Genomic DNA, 21,152 nt, shown 5'->3' on the forward strand with positions numbered 1-21,152 from the left:
GCGTGAGGTGGATGGAACTGTGGGTAACGGAAACCACTAGAAACATCAACGCTGATTGGTTATTAAAAATGCCTGACGTCATAAGGTCAAAAGCCGCCCTTATGAACCCTGACGCGACCTTCCACATCAACCGGTCAAATCTTCATGTAGTAGAGGCCATCGAAAGTATAGAAAAACGAAACGAAATATAGATCTGTATTTCAATCAGGTTGCCTAGCATTCCACTCTGGTAACAACTTACAAAAATCAAAAGAAATGAAATGGGGTTTAACGTCCTACTGTTTTGCTCCAAACTGGGCTAAATAAAGACGGGCATACACCGTACAGTGTGCTATGAGGGAAATTTTGCCCGGGCAGCGGCACTATGCCCTACTCTTATATCAAATTCCAACTGCAAAGGGATCTGTTACGTGCACGCCAGTATATACACGGGACCTCGGTTTTTCGTTCCATCCGAATGACTAGACAGCTGTCCTTGTCAGTCCCTCCGTCCTGCCCCACTGACAACTGGAAACCACGTCGGAAAATCCCAATGAACTTTCTCGGCCAATGCAGGGATCGAACACGCGACCTCCAGGCTAGCGAGCCAGCGTCATACCCACTTAGCCACCATGGCTCTTATTAATTGATAGGGACTACATTCTGACGCGTAGTAATTTATTTTGTCCTGTTTCCATATATGTGTTTATTATATACTAGCGAATGACCCGTGCGCTGTGTACGGGTTGAAAGTAGTATAAGTCCGGAAGCAGTAGTCAAACACATCAGGCCTATGTTACCCCCCCCCCCCAATATAATAAGATTAGTAGAATGTTTGCTCTTTAAATTAATAATAACATTATATGAGATATGTCATGGATTTATAACACCAAAACATAACTAGTTCGGTGTGAAAACAAATATCACCAGATCACTTATGGTAGGAAAATTACTGTTGCATCAGTTGGTTTAGTAACCAATCATTATAATCAATTCCGTCATATCTGACCAATAAGATAATTTAAAGTCGAAAGCCAAGGGTAGAAAACCATCAGAGCTCTGAGCGATAGGTAGACAGTCGCTAAATTCTTAGAGAGGAGACATGCGTTGAGAGAGAGAGAGAGAGAGAGAGAGAGAGAGAGAGAGAGAGAGAGACATACCGCCGAGGTTCAAGAGACACCATCTGGATTGAGTAGACCCCATTGATTCGTAGGAGAGCCATACGATGTAGCGTGTTCTGTCAGTAAACTCGATCTGTGAGTTCGGGATTGAGAGAAGGATAATGTTAATTTTAAATATTGTAATGTAACCTATGGCTTGTAACCTATCGGGGGGTTGGATGGCTGAATGGTAAGCGTGCGCGCGCTGTATCATAAAGTTTGTCATTGAGTCGACTGGCGTGGTTTCAAATCCCCGGTTGTACGTGACAAGGAATAGGGTCGCCTGTCCAACCTCGTGGGTTTTCTCCGGGTCCTCCGGTTTCCTCCCACTGCTAAAGACCCCTACGCGGAAGCGAATTATTGAAATAAAATTAAACCATATGTTAGTCCCGAAATGACCTAGTTTGTGTCGAGTGGACGTTAAACCCCATTTCTCTCTCTCTCTCTGTAACCTATGGTTTGTAACCTATGTATCCAGGCTTGATATAAAATGTAGAAACAACTGTAGCATTGTCGTGCCTCGTAGACACACGTCTTTACTTTTGAGATAAAAAATATATACACAACGTGAGTCCTAGCCATAAGAAGGGAATATAACCAGAGACAATACTAGACGATCACAAGGTTATTAAAATACAGAAGAGAGTATGCGTCACACGTCGGCTGTGGGGAGTTTCCATGTGTTTTAGCTTTCCACATCTAACAAGCGACGCATAGCGCTGCATAGTGCTACACCTGTCCGAGCTACCCATATACATCAAATTTCAGCCTCGGGACATCCCTAGTGTAGCTACCCTGAACAGACAAAAATACGACAGTCACAAATATTAGTATAGATTCATAAACTATTTTGTACACATAAAAATGTTTAATAAAATGTCCATTATGATAAGTCCTCCCTCGAATTTTCATACACGTCGCCTAGCAACATGTCGCGGCCATTTCTCACGTGCAGCATTCGGAACACATTCTGTCTTTTGAGGGTGATGTCTTTAATATAGTATTGTTGATGATGACTTTCTTACATTTTGCTGAAAAATAAATATTTAAACATTAAATTAAAATAAATATTTAAAAATTAAATTAACTTGTTTTACATTTTGCTGCGAAATAAATATTTAAACGTTATATTAATTTGTTTTACATTCAGTCTGATGAAAACACAGATCCTATTTAGCTTCGTTTTTTTATAGTTCAAAATTTCGCTTTACTTTTCTTTTTACTACACTAGGATCTGGAAGAGTTGTTATATAACCCGCGTTCTGGTTGAAGTGGGGATTAGCCAATGACACGGTCTGTTACTACGAGTTCTTGGCGTGCGATGCACGGAACTGTTGGTAAACCTGTGAGTTGCCTGTCCAATCTCGGGGATTTTCTCCGGATCCTCCGGTTTCGATCCACTGCTAAAATTGAGCCATGCGTTAATCCTGAGATGACCTTAAATCCCATTTCTCTCTCTCTCTCTCTTTCTCTCTCAAAATTTATCAACAGATAATAAGCATCTTTAAGTATTGATACAGTCATCCATAGATTTGGTAATGCGGCTCGGATGGAAACAAGTTGTACATTTATGAACATTTTAATCCATGGCCGTTTGACCAACGCAAAAATTATTTCATATCCAGCCTAATGCCATGACGTTTTTTATATCCCAGCCTAATGTCATGACGTTTTTTATATCCGGTCTAATGCCATGACGTTTTTTTTATATCCGGCCTAATGCCATGACGTTTTTTATATCCGGCCTAATGTCATGACGTTTTTTATATCCGGCCTAATGTCATGACGTTTTTTATATCCCAGCCTAATGTCATGACGTTTTTTATATCCGGTCTAATGCCATGACGTTTTTTTTATATCCCAGCCTAATGCCATGACGTTTTTTATATCCGGCCTGATGCCATGACGTTTTTTATATCCGGCCTAATGTCATGACGTTTTTTTATATCCGGCCTAATGTCATGACGTTTTTTATGTCCCAGCCTAATGCCATGACGTTTTTTATATCCGGCCTGATGCCATGACGTTTTTTCTATGAACAGAAGTATACTTACTACACCTATATCCCGTATCATCTTCTTCATCTAAAGATTTACCCACAGTTAGAGCTATATTTGATCCACTCCCATTTCTAAAAAAATACAACATGTTATTTATTAACTCGTCCCACACAAAACATGTCATTCATTAACTCGTCCCACATAAAACATGTCATTCATTAACTCGTTCCACGTGATACATGTCATTCATTAACTCGTCCTAAATAAAACATGTCATTCATTAACTCGTCCCACATAAAACATCTCATTCATTAACTCGACCCACATAAAACATCTCATTCATTAACTCGTCCCACATAAAACATGTCATTCATTAACTCGTCCCATGTGAAACAGTCATTCATTAACTCGTCCAACATGAAATATGCCATTCATTAACCCGCCCCACATGAAGCATGCCATTCATTAACTCGTCCAACATGAAATATGCCATTTATTAACTCGTTCCACATGAAACATGCCATTCATTAACCCGCCCCATGTCATTCATTAATGCTTCCTACAGAGTCAATCTCATAATGTACAAAGATATCACAGTTTCAACACAGTCTTTGTATGTAAGAATAGATTCATTGAGAAACAGCTGGTGATTGTGGTGACTCTTTGTCCGACAGTTTCTAATTGGCGTTTTCATTGGTGTTAAAATAAAGATTTGGGAGGCGTTACAGTCTACTCTTTAACGTTCAAGTCAGTGGTGTAGAACGGACCTGGGTTTTCCATCCGAACGATAGGCCTAAGACGATGTTGCTTACCAGAGCTCCCGTCCTGCACCACTGACAATGGGAAAATCTCAACGAATACAAAATCCCAATGAATAGAACATCCCAATGAACAGAAAATCTCAATGAACAGAAAATCCCAAGAAACCTGTGTGTGCGAGGTAGGAGGACGATGGGTCCCTCCCCGTGTCACCGGGTAATATTGGGTTATGTGGAACATGCTAGAGTTGATTTGTAGCATATCTGATCCATGGTATATGTTTGACACTGGTGGAACATTATGATTATGATTATAACCGTGTGATATTTTGCCATTTGCGATAGGGCCCAAAAATTGGGGGGGGGGGGGCAAAAACTCAAAACCATGACGCAAAGCGCATCATTGCGTTCCTCTCACTTAGCCCCTGCTACACTAACCCTAGAAGTCGGAGCAGACCAGTATGACGTTGAACCCGATTTCATCTCATTACTACTTTAACGGTTGTAAGCTACTATTAATGTTATGTGCTGTGAATATGTTTGAATACTTACGTTAATGTATTACCGGAACACTGTGAACAACATATGACGTCATTTGATTCTATTGTGTAAGCAGCTCCATGGTTACTAAAGCCTGTCTGATCTATGGCTTTCTTACATTTACCTGAAATAAATTTAAATATCTCATTTAAAGTTGTCTAGTAGTAGCCCGCGAAAAGCTTTCAATGGTGATTCCACTTCCGCTTCCGGTTATTACCAGGTATAATTTGAATTGAGTATCTGTGTATTATAAATCACGATAGATTTAAATGGTTCCAGTGTTAATACCACCTTAGCTAGAATTACAATTGGCGATGGGGTTCGACGTCCACTCGACATAAACTAGGTAATTTCGGGACTAACATATGGTTCAAGGCTATTTGTATAATTCGCATTCATGTAGGGGCTTCAGCAGTGGGATGAACCAAAGAAAACCGACAAGGTTGGGCAAGACCTTATGATCTAAAGCCCCCCCCCCCCCCACGCTTGAAATTCCGGAGAGTACAGTTTCTCATATCAGTCAATCGCAGAAAATGATATTTTTCTCATCATAAATGTTATACTTACTGCATGTAAAACAGTCAAGATGCCATTTCTTCCCCATAGCAAGAAGTTCATCCGCAAAAAACACATGTTTATGACATCGTGGACAGTTATCAGCTTGACTGAACGATAACATGGCTAAAAATACAAAATAATAACACAAATAAATATCCATTAGTTCTTAATTAGAAAGCTTGACATATTTATAACAAAATATCAGACTCAAGGATCTTTTTATAACAAATACAAAATATTCATAGATCTTTTTAAAAACAAATACAATATTCACGGATCTTAATCAGAGAACTTGGGCCATTTAGAACAAATACAATCTATTCATAGGTCTTGATCAAAACAAATACAATCTATTCACAGGTCTTGATCAAAACAAATACAAGCTATTCATAGGTTTTTATCAAAACAAATACAAACTCATCTCGATATCCTTAGTGGTCTCATTCCGTTGTGGATACCGAGGATAATACAAATTATGCAAAGGTCTTAATAAAAACCAATAGATCATTCACAGCAGATACATAATATTAAAACAACTAAATATTTCACATACATATGGAAAAACAGCTACTTATTTATTTATTTCGAAGAGTATTCTCTAAACGTTTTCAAGGCAGTAATAATATTAGCTTGATAACGTCAAGAGAATATTCATCGAAACGTCGTCTAAATAAAATCATAATCTTTAAGTGGCATTTAGTGATTGGGGTACACAATAACAGAACACAATTTTTATGGGAAACAATCACTGGTTTTATTCTAATAGCACGACGTTTCGACAAGTAGCCTCTTATCGTTATCAAGCACAATGATAACGATAAGAGGATACTTGTCGAAACGTCGTGCTATTAGAATAAAACCAGTGATTGTTTCCCATAAAAATTGTGTTCTGTTATTAAATAAAATCAGTAATTCTTTTTCCATAAGTATGTGTTATAGTTTATTGTTCTATCAAAGATTATACATAAATATTCCATGTTTTCCTGAAAAAGTAAGCCTACCCTGTCTCCTCCTCGACAACCGGGCTAACTTATATCCAATAGTTCAAACCAGTCTTAATAAAACAAAAATCCAAACTAAATAACTCTGTGATCCTTACTTCAAGTTGGTTTATTGAAATCTCTAGGGTTTTACAACAGTGTGTGACCATACGTGCAGATTATAATTACGATGAAACATAGCCCTGGGCACGGTTGGTGCTAAATCATAAGGCCAGCTCAATTTTTCGTCATACGTCACGAGATGTAAACAGGGCTCAACCCTAACCCTAGCCATGGACCTAGCCCCAATGCTTACCCTAACCCTAACCTAAAATCTCGCAAACAATCACGTGCCCTAACCTTATTTACATCTCAACGACCTTGACAAAAATTGAGCTGGCCTTAACAAATAGATTTAGCGCCCCATGGTCACTTCATCAAATGTCCATTGAACGAGTGTTGATTATTGACCAGATGTCGCTGCTATTGTTTGTATGCCTTTGTTCTTATCAGAGTTATCCCCCACAAATAGAAGATTTAAAAAAGGATGTAACACAATATCCGTGTCCCCTTTTGACCCCTAACAAGATGTTCAAACATCAGAACAATGATACACAAATAATCAATGATCATTTGTCCGAACCCTTTCTACCTTGGTCTATTGTACGTCCTAGGAGGAAATTGAATTGATCGGTCAATAAACGTATATGGTTGTGTGTGTGTGTGAGAGAGAGAGAGAGAGAGAGAGAGAGATAGAGAGGGGGGGGGGGGGAGAGAAAGAGGGGGGTTAACGTCCACTCGACAGAAACTAGTCATTTCGGGACTAACACATGGTTCAATTTTATTTTAATAATTCGCTTGCGCGTAGTGGTCTTTAGCAGTGGGAGGACCTGGCGAAAAACCACGATGTTTAACAGGCGACCCTACTCCTTGTCACGTAATACCGGGGAATCGAAACCACGCCAGTTGAAGACGGACGGAAACAGGGAAAATCAATAGGAAATGAAATGAAATGAAATGGGGTTTAACGTCCTACTGTTCTGCTCCTAAACTGGGTTAATGAAGACGGGCATACGCCATACAGTGTGCTATGAGGGAAATTTTGCCCGGACAGCGGCACTATCGCCTACTCTTATATCGAATTCCAACTGCCAATGGATCTTTTACGTGCACGCCAATGTATACACGGGACCTCGGTTTTTCGTCTCATCCGAAGGACTAGACAGCTGTCCTTGTCAGGCCCTCCGTCCTGCATCACTGACAAGGTGGAACCACGCCGGAAAATCTGGATGAACTTTCTCGGCCAATGCAGGGATCGAACACCCGACCTCCAGGCTAGGGCTAATGAAGACGGGCATACGCCATAGAAAGGTGGTGTTCAGATTCTAGAATGACTTCCACACTTCATGCAAGGAGTAGGATCGCCTGTCCAACCTCGTGGGTTTTCTCCGGGTCCTCCGGTTTCCTCCCACTGCTAAAGACCCCTACGCGCAAGCGAATTATGTAAATAAAATTAAACCATATGTTAGTCCCGAAATGACCTAGTTTGTGTCGAGTGGACGTTAAAATCCATTTCTCTCTCTCTCTTTCTCTCCACACTTCATTTAACTGACAATAAATCCGTACCCTGTCTAATAATAATCCATACAATTACACATGAATGGAATGTACCTGTTGATAGCTAACACCAGTTCTAAGATTAACAGTTAATCTACCTTAATCCCTTAATACCACCCTTTAACACCTTGAATACAAATTAACTGGTTAAACAAGTCTATATCAAATAGTTGTCAGATTATGATAAATGACGTCTTAAGGGTCATTAAGGGTCATTAGGGGTCATTAAATTTACCTACGTAAAGGAAGGAATCGAAGGAGCCTGATGAGAAAATATAACTGAAGATCGTGTTCGTTGACGTTTTCTTTGAGGGAATCTAAGATATGGTTAATACAAGAAGGCTATGATCAAGTTAGATAATCGTCTTTAGGTCAATTAAAAATGACGTCCCTTTCTTTATGGAATAACAATTTTACTAATGTATTTAGGCAACGTTTCGATGTCCCTTTCTCTTTGTACATGACAGTTCTTGTTGACTTATAGAACTAGTGTGGAAATAGGTAGATCCTAATATGACTATTTTAATTAATACAGAACTAGAGTAGAATAGTATTGCCGAAATGCTGTTTTCTGGGGATTGTAACGACGATAACTCTCAATAAATAATTAAAATTTTACTTTTAATCAACGAGTGTTCAAAACTGGCTAACGGTCACAATAACGAGATGGGTATCGTTACAGTAGAATATAGAACATATATACAAGCTTAGGATTAAAATAATTATATAATAATATTTGATCAGAGATGTTAAATTGTACATAGGAAACAGATGTTTAAATACAGAAGAAGATATTGACATAGCAAGAACGCGTCTTAACTATAATTACATCATCTAATGTCGTTACATTACGTATAAACCCAAACAGTTAAAAGACTAGCGAGATATCAATTCGGACATTTGTCAATTACCACTTTAACTAAAATTAGATCATAAAAGATATATAAAGATACACTATAACAGAATGTAAACAGCTGGAGATTTCACTGGGGGGGGGTTTAAAAAAGAGAAAAATGTCTGGTAAAATTAATAATATAGACTTAGGATGGAGACAGCTGGATTCATAACCTGCTTTAGAACAGTACTGGGAGAGAGAGCGAAATGTGGTTTAACGTCCACTCGACACATATTAGGTCAGTTCGGGACTAAGATATGATTCCATTTTTATTCAAATAAGGGTCTTTAGTAGTGTGTGTGTGTGTGTGTGTTTGTGGTGGTGAGGGGGGGCGGAACCCATGAGGTTGGACAGGTGACCCTACTCCTTGTCACGTACAACCGGAGAATCGAAACCACGCCATTTGACTCAATGACAGACCTTATTATCTACAGCGCATGCGTTAGACCATTCGGCCATCCATCTCCCGAAAAATAATATAAAACTATTAAGGAAACAACTGGCGATCTACCTGTTTTAATATAATACAAGACGACTGGAAAATCAAAATAAATACTCAATCCACAGGTCCTATTATAAATAAAGAAGGGCTATTGTTTGACGGCCTAGTCTTAAAACCCTGTCAAGCATTTTGTACCTTGACCCCAGCCCCTTTGTAAACCACCCTGCACGTTTCAAGTCAGTAGCTTGAAGCGTATATATGGTATTAGTGTCAGTGGCTTGTGGCACGAAGTAACAGTATATTGTCGCATACATAATATATTATGTCAACGCTTGGGCGACATAATATATTGTGTTGACGCTCCAAGCGTGTTAGCATATTAGACCTGTAGACTCAGTGGAATGTACGCGTCATCAGAGCGGATCCAGGGGTTGGACCATGGGGACCGGTCCACCCCCTTAACAATAGAAAGTGTCCCTGTAAATAAAAGAGGGCATCCTTATCAGAAAAAGGGCACCTGTGATGTCAGAATTTCAAAAAAGGGCACTTTTCTTTCGGATTAGGGTTAGGGTTAGGGTTAGGGTTAGGACACAGAAAAGAGAGAAAAAACAGAAAAGAAAAAAACAATCGAAACTTACCGATTCCATGATGGAAAATACCGCCAAAATATGTCTCCAAAGCATTCATTGGTTATCAAAGCGCCAATTAAATCTATCGTTGCAAGTTCATGCCTAGTCACCTCCATCCTAGTTCCAAGCGTTGACATAATATATTATATCGCCCAAGCGTTGACATAATATATTATGTATGCGACAATATACTGTTACTTCGTGCCACAGGCCACTGACACTAATACCATATATACGCTTCAAGCTACTGACTTGAAACGTATCGCCTGTGTAAACAGTAAACAGGTATCTTGGATGACCAAGTCTTAGATCATCATTTTGTATACATTATCTTTTAAAATCTAAATCTCACCACTCGAGGGTGGTTCACGCATGTTTGATCGCCATTAAAACTAGTATTATTACCATATAAGGAAGACTATAAATAGATATAGTCATGCTTCAGGCTATATATATAAATCTACTTAAACTCATGTAAGTAACAGTCGCCATTATTATTATAAGCATATATATGCCTATATTATTGTTTTCATTTTGTATTCATACACAATATATTAATAATAGGGAGAGAGAGAGAGAGGGGGAGAGCGCGAGAGAGAGCGGGGGAGGGGGGTAACGTCGACTCGATACAAACTAGGTCATTTCGGGACTAACATATAGTTCAATTTTTTATATCAATAATTCGCTTACGCGTAAAGGTCTTTAGCAGTGGGGGGAAACCGGAAGACCCGGATAAAACCCACGACACGACAGGCGACCCTACTCCTTGTCATGTACAACCATGGAATCGAAACCAAGCCAGTTGATTCACTGACAGACCTTATGATACAACGCCCCCGCGCTAACCATTCGACCCCCCCCCCCCCACCTACTCACAATATAATAGATAATCTAACGGTTTTATAGAGCTGTGTGTAAAACAGAATCTTGATTTGACTGTACAGTTACTTCCGGCGTAGTTTCAGGGACGACTGAAAAAATACACGATGTTATAGAATGCCATTACGCCATACCATGTGTTACTTCCGGCGTTGTTTCGGGGACGTTGAACTGAAAGGTACACGGGACACGATGCTATAGAATACCCTTACGTCATACCAAGTGCTATAGTGGACAATTTTAACAGTTGCGTTTTCATCTACTCGTCATAAAATGCAAACAATGAAACGTCCGACTGATCTGTTCCGACTAGGCTAACGAAGACGGACATACGCCATACAGTGTGCTATGAGGACAATTTTACCCAGGCAGCGGCACTATAGCCTACACTTATATCAAGCTCCAACTGCCAAGGGATCTTTTACGTGCACTTCAATGTATACACGAGATCTCGGTTTTTCGTCCCATGCGAACTACTAGACAGCTGTCCTTGGCAGGCCTCCGTCCTGCACCACTGACAAGGGGAAACCACGTCGGAAACTCCCGATGAACTTTCTCCGCCGACTTGATACAGGTGAGCATACAGGTGAGAATAAGCAATGCTGTGTGTTATAAAGGAGAGGGGAATTTTTCTCGTCCCATCCGTGCACCGCTGCATCTTACTCGCTGGGCCACCGCGGTTCCCAGTTCCCTCACCACTCTACTACCATAGCCCCCATATTATAGTGACGAAGGTAGCCATTAAACAGTTTACAGTCCAGTAAACAACCCAAACCCCCTCTACTACCATGGCCTCCATATTATGGTGACGAAGGTAGCCATTAAACGGTTTACAGTCCAACAAACAACCCATACCCCCTCTACTACCATGGCCTCCATATTATGGTGACGAAGGTAGCCGTTAAACAGTTTACAGTCCAACAAACAACCCATACCCCCTCTACTACCATGGCCTCCATATTATGGTGACGAAGGTAGTCGTTAAACGGTTTACAGTCCAGCAAAAAAACCAAACCCCCTCTACTACCATGGCCTCCATATTATGGTGACGAAGGTAGTCGTTAAACGGTTTACAGTCCAACAAACAACCCATACCCCCTCTACTACCATGGCCTCCATATTATGGTGACGAATGTAGCCGTTAAACAGTTTACAGTCCAGCAAACAACCCAAACCCAGAGGGTTAATTTGATTATTGCGTGAAACTGGACTTAACCCCCGCGGGGTCAAAAACCTGATTTAACAATAGGTCATTTGTACTCAGTCTGATATAAACATATTTATTGACGAGAGACAGGTAGCTAATTACCTGTATATATTTACCTGGCGGACCACAGGTAGGAGTATTTATTTACCTGTGGTATATTGATATAACCCCCGGCTTTTATAACACCTGACTGTGTTGTTACTACCTGTCCTCTTATATAATAACAATAACAACAACATGGATAATAACAAGCTACTTGACAATATACAACATGTTATTATACAATACTTGAAGATATGTCACGTGATAACATTGTCACCGACATGTTATTGTCACTACAACGGTATATTTATAATTTGTTCACCCGACCAACTCAAACTAGCACTTGTTATATAAACGTATATATGTCCACGTCCACCTTGGGCGCTTCCCTGTAAACACATTGTGTTTTACTCCCGAAAAAACCTGGATCAAGCCTATTTTGTGGCTTCTTCTGACAAGTTTCTTAAGAAACATTTGTCTACGATATCACCCTTGGTGGAAGTGGACGTAAAACTCCAGGAACGAGTCTGTCCTTAAAGAGATACAAACTAGGTCATTTGGGACTAAAATATGGTTCCATTTTATTCCAATAATTCCCTTGTGCGTAGGGGTCTTTAGCAGTGGGAGGAAACCGGAGGAGCCGGAATTAACCCACGAGGTTGGACAGACGAACCTACTCCTTGTCACGTATAACCGCGAAATCGAAACCACACCAGCTGACTCAATGACAGACCTTATGATACAACGCGACCCAATCCCCCCCTCCCTCCCAAATCCCCGCCCCATTCTTAAGTGTTTTAACGTTTGTTCTATGTACACATATATAAATATTTTTATCAATCCTTTTACCTTTTTTTTAATAATCACTTTGTATATATTTCACTTTTTATATATAACATGTAATTGTCTGCGATATCACTTCGATGGAAGTGGACGTTAAATAAAGTTATTTTACACACAACTGGCACTCATAGCTGTGGTCACGAGAGGAAGAACCTACCTTCAAACCTCAGATCGTGACAAAATGAAAAATGAAAACGGCATGGTGATAAAAGCAGTACACCCCCCCCCCCCCATGGTGCTGACTCACTGAGCAGAAGGTCGCCATGTCATCCAGGTGCTGGCACAGAAAATTCAGACCAACCGGGGCGATGAAGATGGATTAATATCTAATTACACAAAATGCCTGAGTGTGCTACGAGTGACATTTTGACCGGGCAGCGACAGCGGCATGTCCACCTATGTTGTTCATTGAGTTCCAACTTTTAGCTGTACACCTCTGTGATGAGTACATGACAGAACCTCGGTTCAGGGGATCTTTTCCGTGCACACCAACGTATTCACAGGACCTGGGTTTTTCGTTTCATCCCAACGACTAGACGATATTTCTTGCTGGGCTCTCCGCCCTGCATCATTGGTAGCCAAACCAATTCGAGGAACGAACGTTGGACCGCCCAACTTATTCCATACTGATCTAATTCAAACATATTCTTTCTCCTTTTTAACCTATACCGGTAAATCTTTTTGATCTTTGGGGTATATTCTATGCCTGGAATAACTTGAGGTCTGAAAGTCAAGGCCGGCTTTGAATATATACAGGGAAATTTGGGGTTATTCTTCTGAAAGTTTTTCTTTAAACCTGTAACAGGTGATTCTTCCAGGGTAGGGTTTTATTTTCCATTACAAAAAATGAAATAAGGTTTTGTTTACTGGAATTCTGGGATATTCTCACTTTACGTACATGTAAACATAGATAAAGTCCTCGACTTCGGTTATGCTGGGTAAGAAAGACTTCAGAAAAAAACTCTCGATAGAAAAACCTCGGGTTATTTTCTTCAGTCCTTCTTTCCTCGGTATAACCCCAGTCTCGTGTTTTATCCTACACATAAAATATACGTAGAACAAAAATCTCTGATTACAAAAATATATAAATACCTGAAACACACGTCATTGAATAAACTTATTACTTTACTGAATATCTCCTGAGTAACTGGGGTTTATCGTCCGCTTGCACACCGAGTAATAACCTAATCAATATGTCGCCTCTCTATCCAACTGTGTCATTCAATGATCGACGTCCAGCTATATCCTCACACAGTCTATACGCTACTGGGTATAATGGGGTTTAACATCCGATCAAACCTACGATGATATCGCATTAAACTCTGATGTATGTCGGGATATTGTGGATACTTGGTGTCGTGTTTTGTGGGTAAACAAATTAGATAGGAGTTTTAACTCTTAATTAAAAGTCAATGGCGAGGATAAAAAGACAATGAAGAGGATTAGAGAGATGAATTCTTTATAAGTTGAACATAATTAGCCACTTAAGGCATTAACATATTTCACAAACAAAATAGTCAGCTTAATCTCATTGACGGTTAATCAGCGAATGAAGGGAGTGTAATTAGTTGGATTCTGTAGTTTCAACTGTTTGTTTGAGAGAGAGAGAGAGAGAGAGGGCGAAGTCTGTTTCTGTTGCCCAATCCCACTCGGAGATAGAGAGGGAGGGAGGGGGTTAACCTCCACTCGACACAAACTAGGTTATTTCGGGACTAACACATGGTTCAATTTTATTCCAATAATTCGCTTGCGAGTAGGGGTCTTTAGCAGTGGGGAAAACCCCTGTTCTTTGTCACTTACAAGCTTGTGAATCGAAACCCCTCCACTCGACTCAATGACAAATCTTATGGTGTCAAGTTGGGCTAACTCGTGTATAACAATACGCACAGAACGGCTGCATTTATGATAACAACAAACAATACATTGTTCATTTTGAGACTAACATCTAGTATAATCCCGATAGTTATTCGCAGCCCATGTCGGGATTCGAACCCGTGACATTCCTGCTCGACTTAAGCGTCCCCACTACGAACTAGAAACTCACAAAACAAGATATCGCATCCAAGAAAAAAAACAACCACATGCTTAAACCAAGAGTGATATATCAAAGCAAGTGAAGATATCATTTGATGAAAACACTAATACACGATTCTCTTTAATGGATTATGATTAACAGAAGTAATCCTGAAGATTAACATGGTGATAATAGAGGTATCATCATTAATGGTGATTGTTTTCAACAAACAAAGGACAGATCGAGTTTATCCTCTCTGACTGTCATATCAACAAGGTTTGGTTACCTGGACTGATCCTTTCTGATCGTTAAATCAACAAGGTTTGGTTCTCTGGGCGGATCGTTTCTGACCATCAGATCAACAAGGTTTGGTTCTCTGACCATCAGATCAACACGATTTGGTTCCCTGGCCTGACCCTCTCTGACTATCAGATCAACAAGACTATGATAGTAACTAGTTTATCAAGTATTGACCATAATGTTAGCCCCGGGTCAACAACCTTAACACTAGAATAATCTGTAAACAAATTCCTCCAGAAAAATATACATGTACTTTAACCAATCATCGATATTGCAACATCTCATTACATACATACATGGGATAATTATTATTAACCCAAGGCTAAGTGGTAAATACGCTGGATCGCTAGTCTGAGGGTCGTGGTTTCGATCCCGGTGCTGGCCAAGAAAGATTATCGGGATTTTCCGGCGTGGCGTCTTCATAAGCCCAGTCGGAGCAGAATAGCAGGACGTTAAATCCGATTTCATTTCATTTCATTAACCCAATATTTCGGCCATTATGACATGTATCCATCAGATTTAGAAATCCCAACTGTTAAAGATGCACTATGTAAGAGCTCAATCTGCCCATTGCCGGTCTTTAGTTTGGTTTCAAATGTTACATAAATTATTAACTAGACATTTATTCAATATGATAAACGCATAATCTACTCTCCAGATCATCGAATGGTTGATAATTTGAACGGATTTAAACACGATCGCTATTTGATAATCAAGACTTTATCCATTATCGTAACAACTGCAGCAATGAAAATAGATCTACGCCCTTCTTAAAACTGTCATAAATTCGCTCAGAATGAAGTAATTTGACTGCAATATTCAATATATTCTCTTTTTCATTATCTATTTTTAAACTATCATAGCGAGAACTGTAAGCTCATTATCTAAATTTTACATAATGTATCTGTTAGGAATATCTTACAAGGATTACATATTTGTACATTGTACGTCGGTTTTCGTGTTACTCCAACTTCCCCGGGAATATCTATTATAAATAGAATCAAAGGTTAATGCTAAATGATAAGGCTAGCTCAATTTTTCGTGATAGGTCACCCGATGTAAACAGGGCTAGCGCTAATCCGAACCATAACCCTAACCTTTGGCCTAGCCCCAATGCTTACCCTAACCCTAACCTACAATCACGTCAACAATCAATTGTCCAAACCTTATTTACATTTCAGCGACCTTGACAAAAATTGAGATGGCCTTAACAATAAGACTTAGCCATGATCGCCCATCACGCTTCGTCGCCGTGCTCCACCCCCACAATATGTGATATCAAATTACCCCGAAAATTTGTTAAAAGATATACCTGAGATTCTATTCAGTACGGTACACGTGGTGTGTTCTTCTCATAGTCTACAGCATAATACATTTACAATAATAAAAACAAACTTATCATGGCGTTGTCTCGGCTCAATAAACTCATTTTAAATTTGACACACCATGTACATGTATGATCAAGTGATAAGGACTATTATTAATATTCTACCTGTATTTTATTGTCATTACTAATGTTATACCTGTATTTTATTGCCAGGTGTGATAGATTTTAATAGATAATACAATCAATGTATTATGCAGGTTGATTAATGCTTTATATATTGTTATGGCGGATACGTGGGGGTGGGGGTTAGAGTACGCAATTATTGTTCTACTAAGCCAATTGTTCCTTATAGAAATGTCGGCTCTTCTTGGCAAATTACACAGTGACTTAGTGAGTATGGCTGCTAGTTTATTAACCAAGAATTCTAGAGTTCGACCCCAGTGTTGACCGACAGAGTTCTTTAGGATTTTCCAGTCTGGTTTACCTGTTATTTGACAGAAACGAGGCAAGGAAGGTGTTTGCCGTTCGGATGGGATAAAAACCGCGGTTCCGTATGTATGCAATTGACAGTATGTTACAGACACGCTGACGGTTGAAAATATGGTCGCTATCAAAGCAAACCCCATGACACTCTGTATGACGTATGTCTGTTTTAATTAGTCCAATCGTTGCAGAAAGAAGGACGTTAAACCCTATTTCACTTCATTTCGAATCCAATGGTTCATTGTAGCAAGGGGATCACGTGGCTAAGTGGGTAAGACGCTGGCTCGCTAGCCTGGAGGTCGGGTGTTCGATCCCTGCATTGGCCGAGAAAGTTTATCCAGATTTTCCGGCGTGGTTCCCCCTTGTCAGTGATGCAGGACGGACGGCCTGACAAGGACAGCCGTCTAGTCCTTCGGATGAGACGAAAAACCGAGGTCCCGTGTACACATTGGCGTGCACATAAAAGATCCCTTGGCAGTTGGAATTCGATATAAGAGTAGGCGATAGTGCCACTGCCCGGGCAAAATTTCCCTCATAGCACACTGTATGGCGTATGCCCGTCTTCATTAGCCCAGCATAGGAGCAGAACAGTAGGACGTTAAACCCCATTTCATTTTATTTCATTGTAGCAATGCTCGATTCCATTTGCACCCCCACCCTCACCCCACCTATCCGCCCCTTTCAAAAATTAATCTATTTAAAAAATCTGAATACTTCCTCGACTTTTATCTAATGTAATATATATATATATATATGAATATGTACATTGTTCCTACATGTTGATTGATTGTTTATTGTTTGATTTAAAAATATATATCATAAGTTCTGTCATTGAGTCAAACGGCGCGATTTCGAACCCAACTGTACGTGGCAAGGAGTAGGATTGTCTGCCAAACTTCTCGGGGCCTTTTCCGGGTCCTCCGGTTCCCTCGCTCTACTAATGATCCCTTCGCGCAAGAGTTATTTTATGTGTACACGGTTGGCACCCAGGTTGTCGTTCTACCAGAACGACTAGTCGCAATTTTCTGTCAGCCTCTCGTTGTTTTGTATTTAATAGCTATACAGCGACTTAGAATTGCCAATAACAGTCGATGAATCGCATAACTTAGAGAAAGTCAGAGAGGATGGGTTTAACATCATTCGACACAAACTAGGTCATTTCGGGACTAACATATGCTTCAATTTTATTTCAATAATTCGCTTCCACGTAGGGGTCTTTATCAGTGAGGGGAAGCCGGAGGACCTGGAGAAAACCCACGAGGTTGGACAGGCGACCATACTCCTTGTCACGTACAACCGGGGAATCTATTTCCTTAGAAATCGTAAAGAATCATCAATCGTAAGTTTACGTTTTGTTATTGTAAAACTATCTAACATAAACACTATGCCTTGAGGAGTGACGACGCTGGACTACTATATACTAGGCTATATACTAGGTTATATACTAGAAAATGTCTGGTATTTAAATAGTGTTAATCTTTACATATTTTCTCTCAGTTCAGTTGAGTTTATTTAAACATAGGTCGTATACCACTCACAGTGTTACGTCTCCAGTTAATATATAAACATTTAGTTAAACAGTGAAACCTTGGGTACCGTTTATATATATAGTAACGAATAGTAACCAACTGGTATATTTTTAAAAAATTCAACCAAGCGTGAGGTGTTTTTTTTTTAAAAGTGGTTGAAAATAATGTCCAGATTCTAGATCATACAACCGTGGAGGATGAACGTGCTTGTAATATTACTTCCAATCGTCAGATTTACAAACAGGAATGTCAACTATGTTTATGGGGTTTAACGTCCTACTGTTCTGCTCCGACGGGGCTAATGAAGACGGGCATACGCCAACCAGTGTGCTATGAGGGAAATTTTGATCGGACAGCGGCTCTATGGTCTACTCTTATATCGAATTTAAACTGCCAAGGGATCTTTTACGTGCACGCCAATGTGTACACGGGTCCTCGGTTTTTGGTCTCACCAGAACGACTAGACAGCTGTCTTGTCAGGCCCTACGCCCTGCACTACTGACAATGTGAAACAACGTCGTTAAATCCCTGTGAACTTTCTCTTCTCGGCCAATGCAGGGATCGAACACCCGACCTCCAGAATAGCGAGCCAGCCTCTTACCCACTTAGCCACTGTGGCTCCCAACTATGTTTATATATTATTACTACTTATCTCTATAGATATATAGGAATATAAACTGGAATATCCTTAGAGGAATGTTGATATACCCCACGTATCTTACTATGTAAATACTGTATACATTATACCACTTACTATGTACTATTATCATTTAATATTCATATTTATAATGTAAACATGATGTCCGTGTCAAGATGTATAATAGATTTATTATCAATAATATACAGGGTTATCTGCCCTTAGACATCACAACGAGCTAGACCAGTGGTTAGTGATAAATGATAAGGCCAGCTCAATTTTTCGTCATGGGTCACGAGATGTAAATAGGTCTAGCCCTGCCCCAATGCTTACCCTAACCCTAACCTACAATCTCGCCAACAATCACGTGCCCTAACCTTATTTACGTCTCAGCGACGTATTTCAAATTTCAATTGTCGGTGCTTATTTTAGGTGGGGGGTTGGATGGCTGAATGTTTAGTACGTGAGCATTGTATCATAAGGCCTGTCATTGAGTCAACTGGCGTGGTTTCGATTCCCCGGTTGTACTTGACAAGGAGTAGGGTCACCTGTCCAACCTCGTAGGTTTTCTCCGGGTCCTCCGGTTTCCACCCACTGCTAAAGACACCTATGCGCAAGCGAATTATTGAAATAAAATTAAACCATGTTAGTCGCGAAAAAAATTTATTTAACGCCCACTTCCATCGAATTGATATCGCAGACAATTACATGTTATATATAGAAAGTGAAATATTTACAAAGTGATTAGCAAAAAAAATAAAAAAATAAAAGGTGAAAGGATTGGTAAAAATACTTATATTTATGTACATAGAAGAAACGTTGAAACATTTAAATGACGGGAGGGGGTGGGGTGGATGGCCGAATGTTGTGTCATAAGGTCTGTCATTGAGTCAACTGGCGTGGTTTCGATTTCCCGGTTATACGTGACAAGGAGTAGGGTCGCCTGGTCAACCTCGTTGGTTTTCTCCAGGTCCTCCGGTTTCCTCCCACTGCTAAAGACCCCTACGCGCAAGCTAATTATTGAAATAAAATTGTACCATGTGTTAGTCCCGAAATGACCTAGTTTGTGTCGAGTGGACGTTAAACCCCATTTCTCTCTCTCTACAATAATTAACATACGCCGAAATGAACAACTCAAATTCTAAAGCCAGTAAATATAAATATACATGTATTACCGGGTTTAAATCAACAAAATAGTTCTATTCATCTTTTATAATCTTTTTAATAAAGTATCGGTATGCGTTTTATTGAATTTTATTCTCCGGTAAAGAGAGGGGTTTATTATCGTCTAAATAGCCTTTACGTTTGATCGCGTTCACATAATATTTCAATACTAGTATGTACTATTGAGGATTTCAGTCAAATTACATGTACTTTATTTTGGGCGAAGTTATGTAGCGTGGGTAGTCACGGTTGTCAGGTACTATTGTTATGATAATAAATAAAGTCTCGTTAATAATAATAATTCATTCTTAAATAGCGCATTACAATATACCAATATTATCACAACGTCCTTTACTATTTGGTGGGTAGAAGTTGAAGTAAATTATTTCAACATTGCTAAACATTTAAAAATTGATGGTAATTTAAATAAAAAGGTTTTATAACGATGATTTTCTCGTATTTTTCAATATTTATAATTGTAACTATTTAAACGTTAAATGATTAAATGGCAGGAATGTTCTAAAATATCTCGGCTATCTGATCGTCTCAGATATCTGATTATTATTATTATTATTATTATTATTACAGCATATTTATAGTGCACCCTTTCATATAACATGTTCAGGGGCACTTTACAAAGTGACAACGTAAATCACACATAAACAACAAGATTATGGGCATGTTAACGATTTGGCTTTATTATGCCAACAATTATCTAAATAGAGATAGATGGTGTTTAACAGACATTCGATACAAACTAGGTTATTTCGAGATTAACATATGGTTCAATTTTATTTCAATAATTCGTTTTTGCGTAGGGGTCTTTAGCTGTGGGAGGAAACGAGGTTAGACAGGCTATACCAGTTCTTGTCCTGTACACTCACTAGACCGATATATCATTAAAGATGCATTATGGGAGATTAGATAAAGAGGTGACAGTTCGCACTATAATAGATTTTAGTGCTTAGCAAATCAAAATTGAAGTATCTACTAAAATTTGGATTTTATCTTTAGTTAAAATTTTGTAAAACAGGCCCCAGATTATTTGTCGGTGTTTGATTATCTACTGTGTGGCGATAATCTGTTGACGGTCAGTTGTATTTACCTGTTACTGACCTAGTTTAATATCAGGTGACAGGTGTGATAAATAAAGCCAGGTATTTACAATT

General features: G+C 39.4%; 1 long non-coding RNA gene across 3 annotated transcripts in view; it reads right to left on the minus strand.

The window, feature by feature from the left end:
* Positions 1-866: 866 nt before the first annotated feature.
* The window catches only part of LOC126825542 (uncharacterized), a 34,054-nt gene continuing 13,768 nt past the window's right edge, over positions 867-21,152 (minus strand). Inside the window, exons 2-6 of one of the 3 annotated variants that reach the window (XR_007682040.2) lie at positions 5,005-5,118; positions 4,450-4,561; positions 3,194-3,270; positions 1,592-2,170; positions 867-1,303 (exon numbers count right to left, since the gene is read on the minus strand). This is a non-coding gene — a long non-coding RNA (uncharacterized LOC126825542). Of the gene's footprint in view, positions 1,304-1,591; positions 2,171-3,193; positions 3,271-4,449; positions 4,562-5,004; positions 5,119-13,621; positions 13,781-16,155; positions 16,277-21,152 lie in introns of those variants that run through there. The other 2 variants (XR_007682042.2, XR_007682041.2) reach the window with 2 other exon arrangements.

The sequence above is a fragment of the Patella vulgata genome, chromosome 6, assembly GCF_932274485.2.
Source record: "Patella vulgata chromosome 6, xgPatVulg1.2, whole genome shotgun sequence".
Lineage (NCBI taxonomy): Eukaryota > Metazoa > Mollusca > Gastropoda > Patellidae > Patella > Patella vulgata.